Below are 8,297 nucleotides of genomic sequence, written 5' to 3' on the forward strand. Positions count from 1 at the left end.
AAGCAGTTTTTTGATTTTTTTTTCTTCTTTTTCTTTTTTTTTTTTTTTTTTTTTTTCCAGAAATACAAAGTATCCATTTGTTGTGAAGAGAATTTAGCTATTTATTAAATTTATACCATGTCAGTGAAATTGAGAGAAAGACTTTGGAAAGTTTATATCAAAAGACGCATTATAATATTGTTGTACAAGTAGGTTCATTGTACTTATTCCAACTGTCATTTGCATAATCTTAAACATTGTTTAGTGTCTTCCTTAATGCTTGATTAAGTTAAGTATTTCCATGGCCTATCATAAAAGTAATACCAACACTGAAGGCACAAAATGTTTTCAGAATAATTCCTGGCAGTACTTAAGAAAATGAGGGTTGATTGAAATATTTTTAAATGTCTGTCACTTGATATCCTTGAATTATAGTAGAAGAATGTAAAACTTGAAAAAGTCTTGCTCTTAAATTTTCTTCATTTGTCTAACTATTTAGAAGTAAAATTTTCCAAATATACTTTCTTTCCAAACAGGCAATTCACTCCCTCCCCTCTTTCAAGAATAAATTTGATTTTCTGTTATTTTGCTTGGAACTTCCATTAACACTGAACTATGCCTAAGTTCCTGTTACACTGGGGAGGGCAAACACAACCTTCAGAAGAAAAGTGTGTTGTAGGTTGTTTATAGAAATAACTTTTCAATGATCTTAGCAGACCTTATTTACTACCTCCCTCAAGGAAAGTAGGATGCCAAGACAACCTGTCCATGTGAATCAGTAACTATACTTGAGTATGTCCTGATGTTTTTTTCCTTCATAAATATGATCTGCAGTAAGACTTTACCTACATCAAAGACAGTAACCCATTGAAGAGAAATCAGGTTACTAAGTCTGGATGACTTCTGATAGGGCCTGATCAAAGGGCCAAAAGCTATCAGCTCAGACATGCACCTCTTTTCCTTTTGTTTGAGTCTGGAAACGAGATTGCTGATAGCTGCCTTTTGGTCCTAATTCACACCACTCTGCTTGACAAGAGATGAAAGGTGCACCAATTACCGTTAGTAATAGCTGACTACTCCATGCATTCATTACCGTGGTTATCATTACAAATTATATGGTACTCTTTACCTGCAACTTAGGGAAATATTTCACTGCAGTAAAATTTCTCTTAGCATTACATGTTCTTTTTTACATTGAGAACTGCCTAAAGTAGAAATGCTTTCAAAAAGAAATTCAACATGATACGATCAAATGAGAGAGACCAGGAACTCATATAATGTTAACAGCTGGAAATGTGTTCTAGTACATAAAATGAGGAATAATTATATTTATGTAAAAATGATATCCACCTTCTGCTTCAAAAACTCCCCATGGCTATTGGAACTGTGAATATATGTCTCCCAGATACAAATCCATATACAAGAAGACTGTGAAAATGGAAAGATAATGTATCAGTAACCATGAATTATAAGCCTATAATTATATCAAGTTGTTATGGAGGCAGGAAATCACAAGCTTTTTCATTTCTACCACATTAACGTAAGATACAAACCTTTTAATGGTAATATGAGTACAGTAATGTATAATGAGAAAGGGGGAGAAAGAACAAACAAACAAAAAACAAAACAAAACAAAACAAAACAAAAAAAAAAAACAAATGAAGAGAAAGATTAAGATTCACTGTCTGAGACAGCAACCTAGCAAAAAGTCTTCTAATTTACTTATGTGAATCTGTCATTCACAACCAGATCACATAGCCAATAAATAAAGGAATTTTTAGTCCTAAAATATCAAGAAGGTAAAGAAGCAGAGCTGAGAGAAATATAGGGAAGTGAAAAAGTATTTCAGCAGATGTAAAAGTGAATAAATAAATAAATAAATAAATAAAAAGAAACACAGGACAGTTTTGATATGTTTCAGTTACCAGTGATACATGATACATTCAATGATTAAATGCTTACTGTTCTTTTTCAAACATGGTTCAAAGGCAAGGTAAGTTCTGACCTCAGAACTCAATCATATGTGTATGCATATGCATATATGTATGTATTACGATATGTATCTGCTTATATTTATACATATATGTCTACTATGGTATGTGTTTCATTGATACCATCAAGACATTCTGATATTGAAGATGATACAGGATGTGATAGAGTCCATCAGAAATTTCTGAGAACCATTTGTATATATTTTTGGGGAGGAACTTTTCTGATATTAGAGAATTCAACCCCTAAATTTCTTTTTATTCTTATAAAGGAGTTATGTTTTTGCCTTCAGTAACAGTAGTTGTTCTTGAGTTTTTTACTCTAAACAGCTAGAGGCTCTGCAGCAGTTTTCTTCCCAAAGATATCATACTATATTCATTCACAGAACTAGAAGGTCCTGACATTTTTAAAGGTGTAAATTAAATTTTGGAGAAGATTTGTCGTTGTGAGGTCTGTTTATGAAGAATAGATGGCTTGCCCTGGTGAAAAGCTAACTATGAAATCAATTTTACCTGGAATACTCCTTGGACTATTAAAGGAAATAATATAAGTGAATTTGGAATTGTTTGGTGTGTACACAGCTGGCATGAATGAAAGAATGAAAGATGTCCTCATAAGCAGCTCTCTCTGCTCCTGCACACAGACACACAGAGCTTCATTTATTTCAGAAGGGCTGCTGAACAGAAGTCCTGAATACAGGAGTGCCTGTCTGTGAAGGGTGTGATCTAGGCTTGGTTCATGAGTGACACAGTGAAAGGCATTTGCTGCTGCTGAAATGAGCAGTACGTTGAATAGTTTGATGGCATTCCTTAGAAAAGGGAAGAAATAAGGAATTGCAACACTGGTGGTACCTGTACAGTAGTGCACCGCTATTAAAGCCCACAGTTTTTGTTCTGACCTACTAGCACTAGGTGTTATTTGGAGAAGCTCAACTTGGGTGGGTCTTCTTGGCTTCAATTATATCAAAGTATGTTTTAAAACCATTTGTAGTGATGTTATTTACAGGAATTGTTATGCTGCATGAAACCCATTATCCAGAAAAATACACAAGAAAGGCCCTTATAGTCCATGCTTCTGGAAAGAGCCTTTACCTTATATTGAATAGTTAGAAGTTCTTTTAAGCCCATTTTTGACAACCTCAGTGCATTTTTGTGAAGTCTGTTTTTTAGTGGTGATTTAGTTTTATTGTACTTTCTTCTTGTTTTGGGTCCAGCAGTCTACAGATCCTTACTGCCATCAATAGCCAGTGTGACTTCACACAGAGGAAAAGGTTTTTGAGCTCCTGCACTGTCTGAAAGACCTGTGTGTATTTTGTGAGCCCAAGAGAATAACTAAAGTTCAGAGATCTTAATTATTCTCTTTTGTTAGTGTTGATGTTCATTTGATTTTCTACCAGTATATAAAACTTTTTTTTTTTTTTTTTTTAAAAGTTGAATTCTAGAGAGGGAAAATATGGGATTTTTTTTTTCTCCTTATATTGTATCTTTTGTGTATATACGTAAAATCAGAAACCTGTTTTTAGTGGAAAATAGTATTCTGCAGTAATATTTGTAGGCACATCTAGGTAATCCTTTGGCCACTTTAAAGAAATAGTTAAAAAGTTACGCTGATTTCATAGCTGTTTATAGCTGCCACATGTTTTTTATATCAAGATTTTTGCTGTATTTTTATTCATTTGTGAGACCTACTACAACATGAAATGTCTTTTTGATTTACTCAGTGAAATCAATAAGAGCTGTGGTACATTCCTCAGTGGTGTAAAATCAATACTCTAACTACAACAGCAGCAACATATGCACCAGGTTGAAAAAGAAACCTTGACTTCATAGTTGTAGCAATTGCAAGACCAGTTATGAAGCATGCATGACAGATAAATTGCTTTTGACAGGAACAATATTTATTTTTAGCTTTGTAGATGCTAGTATTAATTTTCTTAATGGGGCAGTGATCAGTGGCAGGGACTTTTAGGTAACAATTCTATGCATACATAATAAAAGAGCCCTAATAATTATATGGGTCCAGGTTAGTAAATTAACAATTGAATACTGAAGTCATCCTATTTTGGTGAAGAACAGAGATTACTCCACCAAAATGGGTGTTCATTTTTCCTACTCTTTTTCAACTTACACCAAATCTTTGAAATACTCTCTTTCTAGTGAAATAAATTGGTCTTATACACAATGCAATATTTTTAATTCTTTAAACTTTTTTATTAGACTCACTACTGTTTACTTTCCTGTTGATGCTACAAAATATATATGTTTTTTTAAAAAGTTCCTAGCTTAATCCATTAAAAGAGTTTTCTGGAACGCTAAATTCAGTGAAGCAAATGAGTTTTTTGACCACAGTCCTCTTCACATGGCTGTCATGCATGCTAAGTGTGTATGGCATTGTTCTTACTGTGACTTTTGAAGAACCTTCTGGGCACACGACTTTAGTCTGAAAAGAACAAGTTTTTCTTTTTTTAATTGTATATGACTAGAATAGTCCAGATGCTACATGCACATAACAGTCTTTATTTCTTTTTAAGCTGTCGAATATCTGTCTGCTTATTTAATTTAATTTTATTTTATTTTTCCCTGTGTTTTGCACCATGTTGTTTTAACATGGGTCTCTTAATTCACTACCATTGCAAAGATGTTAGATAAATGGTTCAATTACATTATCCCTGAAAACTTTCATTCATCCTGGAGCATATTTAATAGGACAGTGTCCATCAAGAGTTCTAAGTAATGCATTGTGGCTGGCTGCCTAACAGTTTCCAAGAATATTCCCTATCATTTATTACTATATTTATCTTTTATTTTCATATTGTTTTTATTTCCATATTAGTTATTTCAATTTTATATCATATATGAATGTGTGTGAACACACACACAAACACACACACATTTATGTACATATTGTTATGGTTTAGCCTTGGCAGGCTACTAAGTGCCACGTAGCCACTTGCTCACTGTCTCAGGGTGGGATGGGGGAAAGAATCAGAAAAGCAAAGGGGAATGAATTTGTGGGTTGAAATAAAGGTAATATACTGGGGAAAAGAAAAGCCATGTGTACAAGCAAAGCAAAACAAGAAACTCACAATACGATACGGCATGGAGATGTTCAGCATGTTCAGCAGGATTCTTCACACGTAATGGTTTCTTTGGAAGACAAACACCATCACTGTGAATGTCCCTCCATCCTCCTACTTTCTTCCCAGGCTTTATTACTGAACATGATGGGACGTGACACATGCTATGGGACGTCCCTTTGGCCAGCCTGGGCCAGCAGTCCTGGCTGCATCTCCTCACAGCTCCCCAGCCATCTCTTTGTCAGGGCATCATGAGGAACAGAAAAGTCAGCTTTATGTGAACATTGCTCTGCAACAAATAAAAAAACATTGTTGTGTTATGACCATTATTTTCATTAAAACAAAACAAAACACGTGATTGTGTAAACCTCTACAAAGAAATTTAACTCTGTCTCAGCCAAAACCATGACACATATGTATGTACATATCCTATACCTAACAGAACAGAAGTTGGGACTACAAATCAAAGTAATTCAAGTTTAAATGTTCATGACTTTAGAAATACTTTAGGAATACTTAACTGTCTTGAAGGCTTCAACAAGATGAATCCATTTTCTCAAGATAGATGTCTATGAGACAGTTCTAAATAGACATCCCTGAATGTTCTAAATAGACATCCCTGAATGTCTATTAGACAGTTCTAAAATAAATTGAAATTGGCTTTTTTTTTTTTTTTTTTTTTTTTTTTTTTTTAATATATGCTTTATAGAACTTGCAATAGTAACTGCAGTGAAACAGTGAAACTGGAAAAAAATATTTGGAGAGAAATCTCCCGACCTGTGCACCTGTGCACTATGGAAGAAAAACACTTGTCTTTAGCAGTTTCAGATGGTTATTAACTGACACCCTCTCTACCATTATGTTTTATTAATAAATTTGACAATACTTTGCTATGAGAAGGAACAGTATTTTCTGAGCATGCAAGCATAGTCTATACAAATTGCAGAATTTTTTGTATGCCTGTTGACAGCACAAATCCATAGCAAATCCATCACAGATATTTTTTTTTCATTAGAGAATAAATATTCAAACTCTTTTATATCAAGATATATCTCCATGAATCACTGCAGAGGAGAACCAGTGTTCACTCAGGATATTTTCAGGCTGTTCATAACCATATATTTTGTGTATGAAGTTTTTAACAGAATTTTCAGGGCAAAAAATACCCCCCAACAAAAAAGAAATAAAAAAATAAAAAGCTAGGTCTCAAAACTTTCACTGATGAACAATTTCTATTGTATGTTTATGCAGATGTTATTGAGGCTTTCCAGAAACTATTCTAATATATAATACTGAAATTGAATGAGTAATTCAATTTCTACCAGGTAGTTGTTGAGATAGATTGACTAATTCCATAACAATTAATGCCAAAAAAAAAAATCCCCTTATGAATAAAAAATGGACTAAGGAACTACAACCTACAAAGTAATAAGGAATTTTGACAAATGTAATAAAAATAACAAGACCTGCAGTCCATCATGGTACCATCACAGTAGACTCCAAAGTGTGTCTGAAATACAATATGAGACTGATTTTCCTTGTCTATATAATTTACCTTCCTGAAGGCATCTCATGATTGATTCTGTAGTTCTGTTGGCTGATTGAGATTTTGACTTACATTGACAGTTTCAAGTTTCTTAAACCACTGGAGTCTAAGTTCCCCAAATGTTTATTATTCATTTATTTATTTATTTATTTTTAACTTTTAAGAATGTGGTGTGTGTTCCATCAAGTTTAACACAGGCTATCCCAGTAATCCATCCAGGCATGTAGTCAGAAGGCAGAGCTAGACAATCCCACAAGCAATCAGTTATTTATAAAACCTATATGAGGAAAAAGCCTCTCTATAGAGTAAGATTTTTTTGGTAAGATAATCTAAAAAGTAGAAGATACAGCTTCAAAATATTTATCCTCCTTTCTATGTGGATTTCATCCGAGAGGTTTAAAAGCTGATGTCCACATGTTGCCTCTTTGGGATTTGTGTTTTTTCATCAGGTAACTCCTGAATAGAACCAGAAGTAATTGTTGGTATGCCTTTTGGAGTTAGTTCTCAAAACATTTCTAAGGACATATTTATTAATTTAAGGGGCTGTGGGGGGAGAGTGATGCAAGAAAACAGACAGACTGTGTTGTTGTTTTTTAAAGCCTATCTGTGATTGCTTTATGTCACACTATATTGAGAGGAAGGATAACATCCTCACTTACTCGAGGGTTAAATTGGGAAGGTGCTGATGCTGAGCTAGTGTGTTGCCTGCCCTGGGCTGTGCAAAGAGCAATCTCTTATGACAGGATTTTCTTCACCTTGTGAAGTGTGTCACATCTAGAAGGAGGTGTTAGGAAGCTAACCCTAAAATATGATCAAGTGTTTCTTGCTACTTCAAAGTTGAGATTAAAATTAACAGTGACACTTCACATTTGAAATGGCCACAAACCTCATCTCTGTAAAGGTGAGAAGGTGCACCTGGAGGACTGGCTTCAGCTTCTCATCCAGGAACAGAATTGGTCAGGGCTCTCCTCCTCCCCTTGGTTCACTTGAGGTGGACAATCTGAAGGTGCTTTTGACTCCACTGACTAGATGAACCTACCTTAAAAAAAAAAAAAAAAAAAAAAAGAGAGAGAGAGAGAGAGAGAGAGAGAGGGAAATGAACACAGGACTGTGATTTGACTCATTGAAGTGAAGTCGCTACTAATTGCAAATGAGATCTGATCTTAGGTGTAGATCAGCAGTGGGTCAACAGCTGGTACTGGAAAAACGCTAGTGCCCATCCTCAGCTTAACACATAATGTAAACATAGTCTTACAGTTCAAATTTAAGTGGACTAATCTGTCCCTTTCCCCTTTCCATAACCTTCCTAGGGGGTGGGCAAAAAGTGAGGAGAGAAACATCACCAGGGCAGCTGACCTAAACCAACCAAAGGGATATTCCATACCATGTGATGTCACACTCAGCAATAAAAGGTGGAAACAGGAAAAAAAGGGGAGGGGTGGGCTCTCCTTGTGAAAACGTCAGTCCTCCTCCCAAACACTGGCTACGTGCGTTGAGGCCCTGCTTCAAGGACGTGGTCAATCATCGCTCATTTGTGGGAAGTAGAGAGTAATTTCTTTCCTCTGCACTTCCACATAGCCTTTATTTGTTTCATTTTTTTGTTTTCCTCCCTTTTTTTTCCCTTTCCCCCTCCCTTTTCCGCTTTCCCTTTTTATTTCCCTTTATTTAAATTGTTTAGTTCATAATAATTTTTCTTTAATTATTATT

At 34.8% G+C, this 8,297-nt stretch overlaps 1 long non-coding RNA gene across 1 annotated transcript; it reads right to left on the bottom strand.

Moving 5' to 3' along the window:
* Nucleotides 1-5,018: 5,018 nt before the first annotated feature.
* LOC140002031 (uncharacterized) lies at nt 5,019-7,913 on the bottom strand. The gene is made up of 3 exons (XR_011807886.1): nt 7,846-7,913; nt 7,477-7,629; nt 5,019-5,333 (listed from the first exon to the last, which is right to left on the bottom strand). It is a non-coding gene; the product is annotated as an uncharacterized lncRNA (long non-coding RNA).
* Nucleotides 7,914-8,297: the final 384 nt, after the last annotated feature.

The sequence above is a fragment of the Anas platyrhynchos genome, chromosome 3 (genome assembly GCF_047663525.1).
Source record: "Anas platyrhynchos isolate ZD024472 breed Pekin duck chromosome 3, IASCAAS_PekinDuck_T2T, whole genome shotgun sequence".
Lineage (NCBI taxonomy): Eukaryota > Metazoa > Chordata > Aves > Anseriformes > Anatidae > Anas > Anas platyrhynchos.